At 39.8% G+C, this 18,489-nt stretch overlaps 1 protein-coding gene across 8 annotated transcripts in view; it reads right to left on the reverse strand.

Moving 5' to 3' along the window:
- The window catches only part of ATP8A2 (ATPase phospholipid transporting 8A2), a 340,707-nt gene that overhangs the window by 163,287 nt on the left and 158,931 nt on the right, over window positions 1-18,489 (reverse strand). The gene's annotated exons all lie outside the window — the stretch shown is intronic.

The following is an 18,489-nucleotide window of genomic DNA, read 5'->3' on the forward strand; positions in this document are numbered from 1 at the left end:
GGGACAATAGGCAAGAGGCTGATCATGAGCCACCTAAAATCAGCTGTGCCAATTGTTTTGGTGATGACAATCATGTAAGGGAATTCACTATCAGAGTTCCTGTGGCACAGCTTGTACTCCAGCCACCAAAGCAGCTGGTTGCCTTGCTGGGCTGCCAGAACGCAGCTTCAGGGCACTACACTTTATTAATTCAAGTTTTGAAAAGCTACTTCACTTTGTATACATCTCTACTATTCTCTATACCCTGTTTCTCCAAATAGGATCAGAGTAGCATTGCTAGAAGTTTGCTGGCAGCAATGTGCAAGGCATAGCCAAAGTTTACTGCTACAAAATACCAGGAGGACTTGGCAACTCTAACATGAAAGTGATCAAAACACTTGGTTCATGAAGATGGAGAGAGATTATATGAGCAGCTCTCCTGTGAGTGTAATGGAAAAACATCAAGATTACAGACTACTAATAGCCTTACACTCTCACTTGATCACAACTTAAAAATCAAAGCTAACACTGGATTAAAAAAAACCCCAAAACTCTAAAAACAGATCGAATGCCAAAAATAGTAAATTACTAAGTCTTCTGGATGAAAAAAACCCAAACAATTTACATGGTACAGACAATCTGCTTATTCTCTAAATGCACTTTGCTATAATAGTACTGTAGACACCCTGCTGTTTAATTTTTAGGAATACAGATTTTTGTTCTCATTCACATTCTTCATATCCAGTACAAACAACACCCCAAATGCACGCCAACATGTTGGACCACAGCAGAGTGATTAGCTCAAGTGAGGATCCAACTGTTTTAATGTATTTGAGACATAACTAATACATTATTCTTTATACAAAATATAGCTCACAGGAATGAGGTCAAACATTAAGAAAACAACTGGCAATGGTCAGAGTACTCTGGGAGTCCACCCTGCCCAACTTCATCAGTAACCCAGATGCTGACAAAAACAGTCTCAGCAAGTTTGTAGATGACACTGAACCAGGAGGACTGTATTACAAGGAATCACAGAGCTTTTATTCAAAGGAACATTAAGAAATTCAGGGACTGAGCCAACAAACCTCACAGAGTTCAGATGGAGGAAGGCAAAGCTTCACACCTGTGAAAGAGAAACCCCATGTAGTAGCGCAGGCTGGAAAATGACTGAATAGCAGCCCTGCTCAAGAGGACCTGGTTGTTATGGTGGGCATCACATTCAACATAAGTCGACAGTACACTGTTAGTGGGATCAAAGCACATCATGTACTGAGCTGTGATCCAGCACACAACTGTGACCAGGACAGAGACAGAAGTTATTATCAGCCCCCTCCTCAGTATAGTTGGGGCAACATTTGTAATACATCCAGGTATGGAGCCCAAGTTGAAAAGAGAAGGAGGGAAATTGGAGACAGTTCAGCAGAGAATTACTAAGATAGTCAGGGGTCTAAAATACATAACCATAACCATTAAGAGGTTGTGTCACCTGGGCTTGTGCAGGTTAAGAAAGGAGTAGTTTAACAAAAATGTGCAACTGTTTGACATGGAGTTACTTGAACTTTTCTGTCACATGCAAACAACATAACAAGGGCAAATAGCCACAGCTTTAAAACTGGGAGGTTCTGGTTGGATATCACAGATATTTTCATGAAGGTGCTGAGCAATGGAAAAGATCTGCCAGAGAGGTTGTGAAATCTCTGCCCATAAGCATTTTCCATGGGTCAACTAGAGAAAGCCATGGCTGACATGATCTACAGTGGATGACAGATCTGCCGTGAGCAAGAGGTGGGACTAGGCCTCCAGAGGTCCCTTTCATCAAGGCTGTTATACATCTAAAGTCTCAGTTAAGTGACAATGGAGGCGCTTTTCCTACTAAAGGACTGACATGGTCCCTGAAGAGGGTTCCCATGTGGTTCTGTCACAGAGCAAGGCCTGGATTTCAAACAAATATGCTTAGTCCACATGCTGCCTTGTGTGCCAAAGGTCTCCAATGAGACACTATAATTGGGCACCGCAGTAGAGAAGTGACCTCATCTCCTTCCCCTGCATGTAGTCATCCCATGTTATTGGAGCACCTACTCGAGGTAAACAGTCTTCTCCTTCCAGCCTTGCCTTTTCCTCATCCATCAGCACTTCAGACTCTTCTCACCATCACATCATCTCCTTTCTTTTGCCTGAATAACCCACTGGTGTTGAAATTATTTATATAACTCTGTGCATCATTTCCTTAACTTGAGATTTTTGTATTTTAACACAGGATACATAGGACTTGGCAACTTTAATAAGTTAACAACTCTTTGGGTAGACACTATAAAATTTCTTGGTTATTTTTACGCCACAGACTCTTTAGAAAAAAAAAAATATATCTGGCATAAAAGCCAATCCATCAAAAGAAATAAACAGATCTCTTGAGAAAGCTAGACAGACAGCGTAGACTCAACAGAAACTGCTCTCATCCAGCAAGAAAGTTCCACATGGGAAAGATTCCTTCCAAAAGGGTCAGCTCTCAAAGACTTACATTTTTTAGAAGCATTCTCCACATGACTATTACCAAATCTAGCCAAAATTAACATTTTAATCTCATTAGTGCATAATGTCTGATCATAGCACAGATTTCAGAGAAAGTCAGACCTTGTAGCAACAGATATTCCTAGTTGCTTTCCCTCACCTTCACTAGATGAAATGAAATTGAAAACTAGATCTAATTTTCCTAATTTAAGAAAACTGTTGAGAAATAAGTAGTAGAATTGAAAACTGGCCATTAGCCTCATTTCTGTATAACAGCTGTTACAAAACTTTAGCATATATATATATTAGAGTTGGAATCTTCCTCAATAATATGTCACATGTTTGTGTTTTACTGTGAAGAGAAGGTTCGACCAAAGAGACAGAGGTTCCAAGAAAAACAAAATCTATTCTAGTTGCATTGTGCCATAATTATCACAATCGATTCTAACTTCTACATTAAGATTCTGCAGACTTTCATATACAAGCCACAGCTTTATTCTTCTCTAACCCTCCCTATGTTTGACTACGTACCTCTAACATCTATAAAACAGTTTAAATAAAACTATTAGGAAAGCCACAGATGAATTTTAAGCAGGTCTCTACTCATTTGAACAGCTGACAGTAATCACTATAAGCCCAGTCTAAAGCTAATCCTTCCATGGATTTTAGTGAGGCTTGATTAAGGTCCAGATGATCAGTCAGTCCTCTGTAGACCTGGTTTCTCCTGATAAGTTCACCTTAATAAGTTTCCAAGGAAAGTTACACCCACACGTCATGCAGAAATTCTGAATATTTAGCATTCACAAAATGTCTTTGTATTACTATTTGCACTACATCATGCAGCAGTAGATAAAGAAACCAGCTCAATTGTGCATGCTAATCAATGAAGCAAACCATCACAAGAGCCACTGAGAGTCCTCTCCCCTCTGTAACATTTGCCTAGGTCTAGAGAGACTAAAGGAATTGAAATTAAAAAAAGAGGAGGGGGAGAAGGGAACCATTCACAGCCATGTAACCCGAACTGGAATAATTGCTAGTACAAACAGGCTCATTTTCAAATATACGTGGGTCAGAAATAACAGCATGGCTCAAAGCAGCTGCGGTCATACTGTTTACTCTCCTTTTTGACATAAAAGCCTTTTCCTATGTGAACAGTTCTTAATGCAGAAACATCTAAATGTATGCTAATGCCCAACAGAGCAATAACTTCCTTTGATTGATTCAACAGTACTGAAAGTACCAGGAAAAAAGATCAAACCAAGTATTATACAAACAACCAATGTCTTCAATATGGTATGTGTCAACATGAAAGCTGAAAGGAGTTGAACAAGCCAGCTACTAATGTCTTACACGGTTCTGAGAGTGGCAGCATTCTTAAGTGCTTGCAGATAAAAGTGTTTTTCTTAAGTTGTGACATCAATTTATAGAGCTCTGTAATATAATGAAAGTGCTTTGATTTAACATGATTTATGAAGCCAAAGTACTTCTGGTGTCTTCAGAAAAAGCATAGGAGTTTACAATAAACACAAGATAATTAAGTAATTTTGCAGCCAGTTACTCTCCTGAAATCATAATTAGGAAAAGCAAACATGACCTCCCTCTTTCCTTTTTATACTGCTTAAAATTCCTTCTGTCTTCTATTTCACTGACTCACCTTTCTTTCAACATCTTTCACTAGAGAGCTTCCCATGACCAACTTCTCTGGCATTACTTTAGTGAAGACATTTTCAACTTTCAACTAGTCCAAATACCCTTTTTTCTACAAAGCTGTGATAGCGTTTACAGAACACTAAGACACACACACACAAAATAAATCTGAAGACATGGTTTATGACTCTTTCAAGTATGTCACAAGTAGTACAAACTCTGTCTGCAGTGTGTTATGTTTTATGCTCCCAAGGTTCAGCATGATCTCTTTTTTTTCTGATGTGTAATCTATAATTGGAAGTTACTTAACTGCTAGGAAAACAAGTCTCTGGTCAGATTTAACTGCCTGTGTCCCAGATGCACAAAACACTTAAAGGATAAAACTGAACTGCTCCTTTGGGTACAGACAGATGACTAAGTCTACTTCAGGGGACCTGGGTAAAGCTAGAGAAGATGAAGGCATTTTTGGATAACTGTTGGAAGCAACAACACAAGTAGGATTTCAAAATCAGAATCCACTGTCCTGTCCTATTTAAGTAGCACAGCAGGACACAGGTATCACCCTTCACATAAAACTGATCTGCACACACAAACACACCAAAAAAATGGAGCTAGCCGTGGGTTTAAACTCCCACTGTCTAAATAGGACACCTAGCTTAAGCCTGGTTTATGGGGTACCTCCAGTGCATACACCAAAGGCAGTCCTTAATGGCATTTACACATATGTAGGACTATTTAATGCACTTCAGACAAACTGAGTCATGACAGCTACTTGTCAGCTCTGCCAAGAGCCCTTCATCTTAGTCCTTCTGGCCTGGGACATGACCAGCGAGAAGCCAGACATTTGCAGACCCTCAGCACAGCAGCTGTTAAGGCAAAATTTTGGAGTAAATTGTATTTCTAGATGTAGTAATCTCAGCTCCATGTAAGTAAACTGCTTGGCTTTGTCCAAAAAGGAAACAACTTCATAAATCTGCAAACCACAAATGACAAAACCCCTAAATGTACTAGTGCATAAATCCATGGTGTAGCCACACTCACATTAGGCAGATCTTCTAGTTCTTTTCATCAGTTTAAGAGAGGTCTAAAAGAGGGAAGATCAAATGTGTGGAAGTGATTTTGAACAAGGACTCTCTATCTGAAAAAGGCAACTAAAACTCAATATACTAGAAGTTCATTTGATGAGGCGAGAGGCACAAAAGTAGCCAGGGAAATGATTATTCATCATTTCTAACACGCAAATAAATTATCAGGGAGATTTAAAAGTAAAAACTTGCTCTGCACAGTGCGTAACACTTTCTGTCCAAGGTGAGATGATCGTTTAAACACTTCCATGAAAAAAGATTTAAAATTTATTAAATTAAAAAATATTCAAGAATTATGAAAACAAGATGCAGATACAGCTGCTAGGAAAAGAAGTCTCACATTAACTAATTATATTCACATTCCCAACACAGCCACTACTGGTCACTGTTTGAAACTGAAAATTGTGTTTAATATGGTCTGGTCCAACACAGACGTTCATAAACAAAACCAGACATAGGATCATTAGCTGACAACTACAAAAATGCAAGTTTCTATACAGATCTAGCACTAGTCAAATACCAGCTATACTGGAGTATTATCCACTAAATTTAGACATATCCTACTGAAAACCTCCTGGAAGAGAAAAGCTAGAATCCAGCTCACGTTCTCTTTCTAGAGCTGGAATTAACTGGATAGTAATTTGTACAGGAAAGCATGATGCACTGTCAATGCCACGTAACTGATCTCTTGCTGGTTTGAACTGAAGTCCTGACAGTGGTACGCCTGCTTTTCTACAACTTTTTCTTCTAGGCAAAAAAAAAATCCATTATCACTGATTAACAGTGTATGACAACTGCTTGAAAAATTTGTAAAACAGCTTAAATATACAAGATATTCTGAAAATTCACAATATTTATGAACATTGAGAATTCAAGTTTCTTTTCCTACTTACATTGCCCATTTTTTTCTGGAAAAGGAGGCATTTCACAGACAAGAAAGAGTGAAACTTTTCACAAGCATTACAGATTAATGCGTTTGGTGTGCTATCATCACCTTGCCTCAGATTTGGCCTTTTCCACATCTGGCAGAGTACAGGTCAGTTCTTCTGGCAGGGTCCCTTTCACACTTGTTCTGCTCTAGGCACAAGTAACTTCCATTTTTGTAAAGTCACATAACGGAATGTCACAGTAACCTTTAGGAACCAAATCTTAAAACAGGATAATCTAGATCTTCACAAAAATACCAAGCCGCTGGGGTGTTTTTCTAATAGAAAACTAACTGCAAAGAAGGGAAATGAAAATATCTAACTTCATTTCATGGCATGTGTACCACAGCTTCCCCTTTGCTTCAGTGCTAACACACAAAAACAAAGAGAACATGCAACAGTCATGCGAAGTTTAAGGAGACCACGGAGGCTTGACAGGTTTTAACCACTAGCATTAAGGAAATCTCCCAAGAGTGAGAAGCACAGGAGAAAAAATAAAAAATCACAGCTACCCTTGTTCCAAAAATAAGTCAGCTAACAAGAAGAATTGGAATTAAATTTGTCATCCACATGACTGGGAATTTACTGATGATTTTGTTCCTTATTTTCCTTGGTGGCAGGTGTTTTTTTTACAGACCTAGTTCAGCTGAGACCCTTCCAGCAGGCAAGGCAAATGGGAAAGACAAAAGGATGGAAGGAAAATCCCAAGGAGCTCTCACCAGAAGATAATGAACATTTGATTACACCAAGATTTTTCTGCCCAGGAACCCATCAGCCACAGTGTACGTGCAAGGACACACCAAATAGTCCCCCTTAACCATTCTCAAATCATCAGTTAACAAAGAACATGGGGATTGGATTAGATGATCTTTCAAGGTCTCTTCCAATCCCTAACATTCTGTGATTCTGTGAAAGAAAGCAATCCCCAAATCAGCTAATATTAAACCAGTATATTGCCAAAATGTATTTCTTTCTGGTAATGCCTTTTTTCTTACTTCAGGTGACTGTGAAAAGCAAATACACTGTGTAACTTGACTACAGGCCCTCACCTGATCAGATGGGGGAAGAATCACCACTTAAAGGGCAGGAGAATGGGACAGCAGTGGTTTCATTACACAGCAGAGGAAAATTGGAACACATGGCCTGGAAGTGTCCCAATGTGAACTGTACTACCTGTTCTGTCACAAAAGGTTGGGTACCACTACATAGCTGAAAGACTTCTAGAATCAAACTATCTGCCTTGGCTTGGATAATCACACCTGCTCGTTACTCCATTTGAATAAATATCAAAGGGGTCTTCAATCCACACGTGGTACAACAAAGTTTTCATCAGGCAGACTATTTTCCTGCTATGGAAAATTTCCTGCTATTTGTTTCCTTTGATAGTGTTTAGCTTAACAGAAGCTTCTCAGCTTTACTACCAACGTACCTCTTCTAAACAGAGAAGAATTAGTGGAAACAGTCAATCCACTAAAGGAAATTTTCCCTTCTGCTATACAGACTGACTAAAAGGCAAAAGAACTTGTGTGAAGCTTTGCTTTCAACACACCGCTATGGAAAGCGGACAAAAAGCTTACTGCTTGCTGAACATAGGAAATAAATACTCCTCTCAATGCTCGAGAATCCCAAGGAAGCTTCCAGCTGTGAAATAAGGCAACCTGATGACTTCTGCAAGCAATGCACCAACTAACACCATATTTTAGGAAGTACACAGTAAGACACTGAGGATCAATTTTGCCAAAATAATTTTTCTCCTGTTCCTGAGAGAGAGCTGTGAAGTTTCCTCAATCCAACTTGTTGACACAAATGAAGACTTTTTAAAAGGGCAATATATCTAATGCCACAGTGAGCCTGGAAACTGCTCTGGCACACCCATGTGCTAGTCATGTTCCCTGTGTCCGCTGAAATCTTATTCCACTGCCAGTAAAAGTCTCTGCTTTTCAAACAAAGACATTGATAGAAAACAAAGTTTCTCTGAACAGTTCAAATGAAAGAAACCACACCAGTCCCAAAGGGATTAAAATTTGGAGAGACCAGCTTGATCCAGAAAATTGAATGATCACAAAAGAAGTGATTATTCCCATTGTAATGTTTACACCAGATTTTGGCCAGATTCCCACTCATATTTCTTTAATTATGCCTCTATAAACACAACTATTACACATCCGATTCAATATCTTCTACAGTTAGGAAGAGATGTCTGTAAAAAAATATTTCTCATTAATGAAACAGTATTTTACAAAGGGTCACTGAAAGAATGCGAAGTCATCTCCACCAAGCAGCTGAACCTCTCAGAGCTGCAAGGTTCGGTGAGAATGACCTAAGCTGCAAGCACGTTAGTACACAGTCAGCTTCCTTCTCAGCATCCTGTCAATACCACCAGGGGCTGGTCTTATTTCATTTACATATGCCACAAAAATCTTTCCTGGAGAAGAATATTGCATTACCGTATGCAGATTTTCAACCAGGAAACTGAACTTGAGGACAGCACTCATGAGACTAGGTTCTTTAAAAAAAGAGATCTTGTAGGCAAGGATAAAGGAATACAGCAGCCAGTAAGCTAGCATACATTTCTTCTGTGCTTTTTTTTATTTAACCTTTTCTGTTCATAAAGACAAAAGGGAAAAAAACTCCGTATAAGCCTAACAGTGCCATCTGTTTATTCTGGTACATGAACGGATAAGTTAACACGCGCATTCCTCACCGCACCGGCGTCCTGTCAGACAGCTGCCCTGCCAGGAGCCTTCACTCCCAACGTCTGCAAAAGTTAAGCACAATATTCTCGCCAGTTTAGTCCTGGGGCCCCTCCTAGGAGATCCTGTTAATTATGCCAAGGTCTGTTAAAATTATGTTCAGGGTTCTCTCAATACGTGTCTACTCAGTTAAGACTAATAGCCCTCCAATACTTTTGGTTTGTCAGGTCTCCAAATGCAACAAATGAAAACCAAAGGAGAGATACTAAGTGTCCCTACACCCCTTCAGGAATGGATTTAACACTATTGAGTTACCGAACAGAACACCACAAAGAAATGTAGGCTTTCCATTTCCCAATGTGCAGTATCGCTGGATGCTTTCACTGCCTGTTCAGACAGTGGATCAGCCTCCCGTATGCTCCTACGTACTTGACACGACACCTACAACAGCGATTTATGCAGCTGCTGTCAAGAAGTTAATCTCCACAAGATGCAGCAGAGGGTTTCAGACCACTAGAAGCCTACAAGCCAGGGCTGATGTGGGTTCAAGAGGCCGAAGAGCTAGGAAAAATACAGCATGATATGAAAAGGAAAGGCCAAAGGAGGTAAGAAAGTCAGTGCAGGAAGCCTGTAAGATGCATATACCCAAAGCAGGAATCAAAATATCTACAGCTCTAACCATTCAGGGAAAACCCAAAGACAAGCTGAAGGGCCTTTGTGAGAAGGAAAAGAAGAAAAAACAGGGGAAGCGGGGAGAAAAAGGAACAAACTACTAAAAGGTCACGACATTAGACATTACAGGGTTTAAACACAGACTGAAGCTATTTCCTGTTTTAAAATGGAGAGAAAGTATTGATTAATATCAAGGAGACTGATTTAGGATAACGTAAATCAAACTTTTCACAAGTTGAAATGCCAAGAATGTTCTAGCTTTTAAAAAAGGATGGGGGTTTGGCTTTTGCTCCCCCCAGTAATAGCTTTGTGTTAACATATTTAGCCTAATACAGAAATGGAAAATGGTGTGTGTGTGTGTGTGTGTGTGTGTGTGTGATATGGATTGTTTGTGTTTCAGTTTTGTTGTTGTTGCCTTTTCCTTTTTAAGGGGAAAGAAGGGATCTCGGTGACAAAGACAAAACACAGAAATACTTTTGGATCCCACTGAGCCTGAAGAGATTTTCCAGTGAAATGAAAAGAACCCAAAACACACACCTTTTCTAGGGGAGCAGCACTCTATTCTTTTTACGTTCAGTCTTGCTTCATCTTTTTCTTCGTTTTCAGTCCCTTTATATATTAAAAAGCCCCACAAACCACAAATAGCTTTGCACTGGAAGTTTTCTGAACGCTTATTTTCAACACAGAATTCATACAGTTGTTTGCTTTGCATCCCATCTCCTAAGAGCTTTAAAAAGAATGTGATGTCTATTGTTCACCTTTCATCTCATGCCAGTCCTCTCCATAAAACAATGCTAGTACCCATTTTCCCCAGCATAAGTGATTTCCTTTAAGTGCACTGCAGTACTTCCCTCAATCACTACAAGTCACCACTACATATTCAACACCACCATCCTTTTAGCTCTATGCATTTACCAGGTCACCCTCCCACACACACTAGAAGAGGTTTTGTCTACTCTGACTACTGCTCTTCAGTCTAAGATGAATGTGATCACATGAACTCCCAAATTTTAACGTATCAGAACTCCAAAAGGAGCTCAGACTCTTGCTGCACAACCTGTATATATATAGCTAAAGAAACATACAATAGAAATATCCCAAAGTAACCTCAGGTTTGAGCAATAGCAAGAGAATAAAACAAAGCTATGCTTTCATATTCTAGCTTGGTCTCCGGTCTGATATGCAACAGCAGTTAACTCTGCTCAGACAAGCTGGTTTTGCCCAGTGTAAAACACTGGCCTTGGGGCAAATTTCCTCCATGTGTTCACAGTCCTTGCAGCTGATTGAAGTGTCTTCTGTTCACTGCAGCTCATGGCCTGACACACAACACTTTCATCAATGCATCTGTGACTATCTCAGCCTTTTTATCTTTCAGTGCTTTAACATCACACACCTTATTAAGCTGTTACCTGCTACCAGCCAACACAGACTATCAGATTGTGCTCTGGCTAATGGGGTTTAGCTCAGCCTGTATGAACTCACAAATGGAAGCAGCTATCTAAAGGAGTTCTGCTTTCCCTTGACACTACCTCATTTTGATAAGCAGAGTGACATTTATGAATATACTTGGCAAGAACCCTCCTCTCACACACACACTGCCATGGGTTCTTGCTTTTAATCTCTGCCACACATCCAACCTACTCGCTTTGCCTTCTGATCTACTGCATCTATGAGCACATTTTGTCTAAGCTTCATAGCAGAAGTGAGATGGGTTGGGGAGATCTCTTTGTAGAAGCACATTCCTGTGTTGTGCTGCACACTTAACCCTACACTATAAACCCCTCACCTAGGAAATGTGGATGCCTGAGCTGCACATCACCTTTTTGGTCCTGTGGTCTGTTTTCCCTCTCATCTACCTCTGAGACTACTTGGCATAAAAGCCTGAGCTGCAGGCAACCACTCGTAACTGATGGACACCATGGATCCACAGATCTTGAAGTGTGGAGAAAAATCTGTTCTTCAGCAACTCACAGATTTGGGGGAGAAGCAGGAATTCTGTACAACTTAAGTCTCCCTTGGCTAATATAAGTTCTTCGAGAACAAAAACATTACAAATACTGGAGACCTAAAACCATCAAGTTTCCAATTCTTTAAGTACTTTGGTTTCAGAAGTCTTGACACCTTCACTTTCCATCCCAGGATGCAACAAGTTCTGGTCAAGCAACCTTTGTTCCTTGCAGGATTAAATCACTGCAGGAAAAAGGAAAAAGGAAAAAGGAAAAAGGAAAAAGGAAAAAGGAAAAAGGAAAAAGGAAAAAGGAAAAAGGAAAAAGGAAAAAGGAAAAAGGAAAAAGGAAAAAGGAAAAAGGAAAAAGGAAAAAGGAAAAAGGAAAAAGGAAAAAGGAAAAAGGAAAAAGGAAAAAGGAAAAAGGAAAAAGGAAAAAGGAAAAAGGAAAAAGGAAAAAGGAAAAAGGAAAAAGGAAAAAGGAAAAAGGAAAAAGGAAAAAGGAAAAAGGAAAAAGGAAAAAGGAAAAAGGAAAAAGGCCCACAAGTATTTATGATCCTTACTTCCCCTACTGAAATATCCTGCCTACATTGTATAAAAATTAACTACAATCCTGAAAACACATGTTCTTTGTTCTTCAGTTCTCAGGCACATATTTTTCACACCCATCTAAATATATTCAGATCTTAGTGTTTCAATCAGGCTTTCTGTTCTCTTGACTAAAGGAGTTTTTGTTTGCAAAAAATATGAAACCTCTATTAGAAATCCTTCCAGTTACACAGATTTTTAAGGTCATGGAAACGTCTTGAAGCAAGTCACCTTCCAGCCTGATGTCCAACTTTGATTTTTACACCAAGACAATATGGGACCCAAGGCAACTGCCCCATTGAAGCACTGCCTGGTTCAGAGCCTGATGTTTCATCCAGCCTAGCACTCAGCCTCATGTCCTTAGACTGTGACATACTACACTGTGTACTTCTGCACAGTTCCATGAATTCTTATTAGTGCATTTAACCCTTCAGCACAGCTTAGAAGAGCCACGTGATCGCATCTACTTGAAGCTCCAGGGCCTTTCATGAAACAGTCCCTCAAGCAGCATGTTGCATGGCTACACAGTCCATTATCCCAAAACGTCAAAGAACACAGCAGAATACACTGGTGGAACCATATGTGTCTTAAGACTCAACCAAGTTGGACAGGAGCAAGAAGTGATGAAGACTGGGTAGGGGCACACTTCACTGCTTGCACACACACCCCCCTCCCCACAAACCCCACCTCTCACATGTGACATGAACAAACTCATAAGCTAGACACTGGTGGTAAACATATTCTAAGAGAGCCGTTTCTGGTTCCATGCTGTAAAACTTTGACCAAGGCTGGATCCCTGCTGTGCATTCTTCCTTCTCCAAGGAGTTTCTCCTACAGTCCTTCCTGGGTGGCAGACCAGGCTTGGCTCTTCAGCCATAACGACTGTGACATGAAAACTCGGAGGACCAACACATCTCACTGCACTAACAGACGCACCGGATTTCTCCTTCACACTGCCTCCTGGCTTAATGTTTTCCTCCAGCATTTTATGTAATGGCATCAATACAATTTAAATCTTCACTTTTGACAAGGAGAACAGTCACTCTGTTCTACTTCCCAACAGCGTTTTCCCTGAACTCTCTTCTAGACTGAAAAACCTCCCAAGTTGTTCTTCATTCACATTCCTAGAATTAAAGTTGTCCTTACTACTCTTCTTTTTTTTCTGTTGGTCCATACCTTCTGCACACATTAATTACATAAGCATGTGCCTGTTTCTGTAAAAGCAGAATCAGTGACTTTTATAATGCAAAATTACTTTTTTAAAATGGAAAAGTATTAAGTGCCTTTTTAATATTCTGCACTGTTCAAAGCTGTTATTCGTGCTCAAGACAACTGGTTAGAATATGGCACACAATAGGTTTGAAATAAGTTTTAAACATAACAGGTAGAGAATTGGTAGAAAGAAAGCACAAAGCGAGAAGCAGCTAAAGCGTTAAATGACAACAGGATATTTAGACTAATCTCAACTGCCCTCCCTGTTCAGAGGCATATTATCCTTCAACTGGCTACATCCCTGTCTTGACCTTCATTAAGGCATTATCACAGCATTAAGTAAAACAGGAACTTTTAATTTTTTTTTTAAATGTACAGAAAAGCCCAGGCAAAGTTACTCCAAAAGCTGGTGAGCATTTGGAGTGGAAGTGGAAGAAATGGCGGGGGGTAGGACAGATACTTGTAATAAAGTCAGAGCAAAAACTGCGGAAGTACAAGTTCGACAATGTAAATACGAGAAGAGTCAATGGAGTAAACAAAGAACTTACTTTTACCCATACAGTTTATTAGAAAAGTATGAGGAAGAGAACAGTAGCTAGCTTAGGAAAAGTATATTGAATATATTTTTTCTCTTCCCTGTTTCGACCTAGGCAGGGGCTTCCCTTTGTTTGTGTTTTCAAGCCTGCTACCCCAAGCCACAGCCAGCTGTTACTGTACCATAACACGTTCCCCCTGCTAAATCCCACAGAGCAGCGCTCTGTGTGCCAGAGTTTGAGAATAATTGTCCCAGACAGATGTCAGTTCTCACATTTCTCAGTATCTGAAGCTGGCACCGAGCATCGCTGCCCTTGCCTGGCTGCCTTCTCTCCCCTCGCTGGTCAGGACCTTCTGGGTCTGAGAACACAAGTGTCACAACAAGGGCAAAAGACACATTAAATTGCTTTGTGTAAACTGGTCAAATTAGGAAGCAAAACATTTCTGCTGAAGGTTATTTCCCTCAAGGTAACAGAACAATGTTAACTCTCTACTAATAACTTAATTCCATCTTGGCCATCTCTCAAGCACAGATGCTGTTTTTAGTGTCTAACTCAGTCTGCAATGCTTCAGGGGGCTGGATTTTTTGGGGGGCTGAGAGCAGTAGAACAAAGGCAGAGACTGTGGAATTGTAGTTTGTGCTTTAAATTTGTTGCTTTATATTGTGAACTAACTGCAACTTCCAGGTGTAAGAAAACACAGCCCCCGCTCTTCCTTCTCACTGCTCCAATGAAACCCAAACAAGCGCTCTGCATTTCATTTTGTAGCACACAGCTGCCCCTACTGCACATAAATGGGATTTAGCGTCTTCCTTCCCAAAAAATCCAGGCAGATTTTATTACAATCTTTCTCCTCCTGGGTACAAGAAAGACTTGGTTGTACTATAACGAGAAAGCTTAGGATATTTTCACCATCCCGAAGGAACAGGCAAAAGCACAATGGCTCACCTTGGATTATGGATAACTTGTAGCAAAATTTTCTATTACACTCCACCAACTCAATATGCCAGCCAATTCCAATAACAAGTAAATAAGAGTAAGAAGGCAGGAATTTCATGTCACATTTTACCTTACTAGTTCACACAGATTTTCATAATAATATTTTAATTGGCCGTGAATAAAGCTGCAGCAACAAAATAATTCTATTATTGGAGCCCACAAAGCAAAATCATCTTTGATGGCTCTCAAACCATTTGTACATGAACAATTTCAGGAACTCTTGACAATTCTACACCAGAACACACTTAATTCATCATTCATTGGAAGATAAAAAGATCAAGTCCTGAAGGTCCATCTACACTGAAAAAGTAACTACATCCATTTATTATAATTCCCATACATAATGAAATAGTAGTATAGTTACATTCAAAATATCACAATGCAAAGAATTTTGCAGATAACATGATCTAAACAACAAGTACTCTCCAATAAGACAAATTCTTGGAATTTATACAATACTGCCTACAACAGGATGGTGAAAAGGCTTCACCGTAAAAGCAACACAAATATTTGATACTTGTGGAACAGCAAAATTTTTGCTTTGGAAAATAGATAAGATACTCTGGAACCCCACCTTTATATTACACTTCAGTAATGAAATATTTTACCGAAGCTTTCTGTATCATTAAAAAAAAAATCTGATGACAAGCTATATAGAAGGAATCTAAAATAAGAAGCTGTGCCTATCAGAATTTCCTGATATTTTCTTCATTAACAGTTGACAGAAGTTTTTTCTATTAAAGTTACTTCCTAATCTGAAGTACAAAACAGTGATTTACAAAAATGCGATTTATGTCAAAATCATTTAAACCAAAGGAAAAATTGTTAAGCAGTTCCTAAAGGCAGCTACTGTTGAGTGAATAGCATCTCTGCATTAGCTCAGTCCTGTATGTTATAGTGCCCATGCTACTACTGTCAAGAAAGCATTATTAAATTATTAAATTGAAAGCTGTCACATGATCTTTCAGCCTTCCAATGGATGAGCAAAGTCTCTAAAGCTATTCAAGATAAAGTGGCCAATTGCCCAAAAACTGCAGCTATGCTTCTTCTATAACAGAGAAAGAGGTTCAAGCCTGCAAATAGCAAGCATCCCCAAACCAAGACCCCTTGTTTTCAGTGGAGTGTTCAGTTCAGTTCTGAAGGCAGAAAGTACCATGCTAAATCTGACCTCAGCGATAAAGTTTCATCAGCACCAGAAAGTATTCCTGCCTCATACGTTTATATTGGTGTGTTAAGTTTTCTTCAGTTAAATGTATTTTGGTTGTTCTTAAAACATCTACCTGGAGATCCATTATTTCATTGCTTTAACACTTCAGTCCAACGTGCCTCACCAACTTTAGTGCACAACATGTTTGCAAACCACCCCAAAAATCAGAACCAAGCCTTCCACTGCACACACTTCTGCCTTTAAAGGTAAGAACAAAACATGCAGGTCATAGTGCTCGATACCTTGTGAAAAAAAATTAAAACCAACCACACAGCATGAAGAGTTACACAAATCTCTCAGCCAGATTAATACCTACCCTCATACTGACTTAGCTTTTCTATAAACTAAGTAACACTGTAGATGGTGAACAACCTTTTACATTACCTTAACAGACTTGAAGTCAGATTGGAATCTCATTTTTACCATTGTAAATGCCTTTGCAATGACACCAAAAATTCAGTAGTCTGTTCCTTAAATACCATCTTTTTGCAACTCCATACATTGTACAGGGCTTTTTACCACTATGTTAATGAAAGCATCACAGGGCCATCACTACACAAACTTGATTTAAAATCCTACTCCCACATTGTGGTGTCAAGCACTTAGCATCGAATAGGAAGCATTTCGCACCTCACAGAATCAAGTTGTAAAGGAAATTTTATTAGAGAGTCTTTAAACCACATCTCCAGCCAAACTTATACCCCCAGATGACACTTTTTGGTACCTCGTAGAAAAAGGAGAATGAAGCAGAAAATAATGCAAGTCCCTGGGTAGAACAAAGAAAAGCAAAGGCACCAGACCTACCCACTGGGCAATTTCCATTTTTTCCTTCCTTACGTTGACTTGGTTTGAAACAGGAAGGTGTTTCACTGCTCTGTAATCGCCCAGGTCCCTTGCTAAACCACCACTCACGTAGCCTTTTCTCCAACATATGACATGGGGTAGCACTGTGTTTGAGTGGTCATCCAGCAGAAGCAAGCAGGCAGGAGAGCCTCAGATGTTTCTAACAGCTTCATTATTCCAAAGATGAAGGAAATTTGAAACATTCCCAGAGAGGACAGAACTGCACTTCTCTTGGCAGACACTTCCCTCTACTTTGTAACAAAGGAGAGATTAAAAAAAACAACCCACAAACCTCAAAACAACAACAACAAACACAAACCTCCACACATACCACACCCACACACACAAAAAACCCACTACACACACACACCCCACTACAAAACAACCAACCACCACACACATCCATGCCCACCTACTTCTTTGTGTGTATATCAGCTACCTTCAGGGAATGACCTTGCCCAATGTCCTCTAGGCCCTGGCAGCCGCAGGCAGTATCTGCAAACCTACGGCTGATCCGTGGCTACATCCACACCCGGGTCCAGGCTAGCTCTCTCGAGTTCATTAAAAACTGCCCCATTTCCACAGTATCTTTAAGTTATACGTGGCAAAGACAAACATTGCAAAAACAACAATTCCTTTACAGCCTTTCGACTCACTTTGGTAAATCACAGCATTCTGATAGCAAACCTCTTGAAAAACAGATGTGTGATGCTTCCAAAAATGAGCAGCTGCTCTTTTTCAAACATGTTTGGAAAATATAGCTAGATTGTCACGGTTAAACAATAAGAATATGGACAAGCAATTTGGTGTTTTAAGAGATAAATTCATCAGGATTGACTTAAAGGTAAATTTGCTTTTGTTTCTTCTACAAAGAAGTTATTCAGTACGTCAACATTGTGAAAGACACAGAACTTGGAAAAAACTGATGGGTTTCACCCAGAGATGCTAAGAAAACAAAGAAACAAAAACCAGGATAAGGACAGAGAGAGAGGAGAGATCAATTCTCACCTGTAAAACCACTTTGAGATAAACACCAGGCCTGGCAGTTCAGCGCACACGGCAAGGCTGCCATCCTCAGGGGATCGGGCAGCTACTGCAGCCGACGGCCAGAGAGGATCTATGGCTGCGCCTCCACATGTAAACTAACTCCTCATGCATTGGCCAAGAAACCAAATACTGGGATATCTGAAATTGTCTTCAAGGTTATCTTCCTTAATCATACTCATTTTCAAATGTCAGACTAAAACCAGCCTGCAGGGTCATTCAAGCCCTCCAGTCATAGTGCTATAGAGAAAGTTCTCCAGTACCTTTCAGAACAAAGTTACGTTAACATATTGTCTGACAGCTATGCACACAACTAGCAGCAAAATCATGAGGAAGAAACAGAACCTTGTTAACTTTTAGAAGGTATACTTAATGATTTATCTTTCCACTGCCACAAATACTACTAGCATAATTTTATCGAATCAGGGTTTAAGTGTTAAATTTAAGTTGTGAGACAAGACACAAGAAATAAGACCATTCCAGCCATTTCTAACACCTTGCCATGATTTGGGATCAGCCCCTGGGAAGAACCACCCCTTCTTTTGACTTCCATCCATTCATCCAGCTCCTTGCACAACAGAGCTCTGCTCCCCAAGGCACTGTGG

This window comes from Columba livia, chromosome 1 (genome assembly GCF_036013475.1).
Source record: "Columba livia isolate bColLiv1 breed racing homer chromosome 1, bColLiv1.pat.W.v2, whole genome shotgun sequence".
NCBI lineage: Eukaryota > Metazoa > Chordata > Aves > Columbiformes > Columbidae > Columba > Columba livia.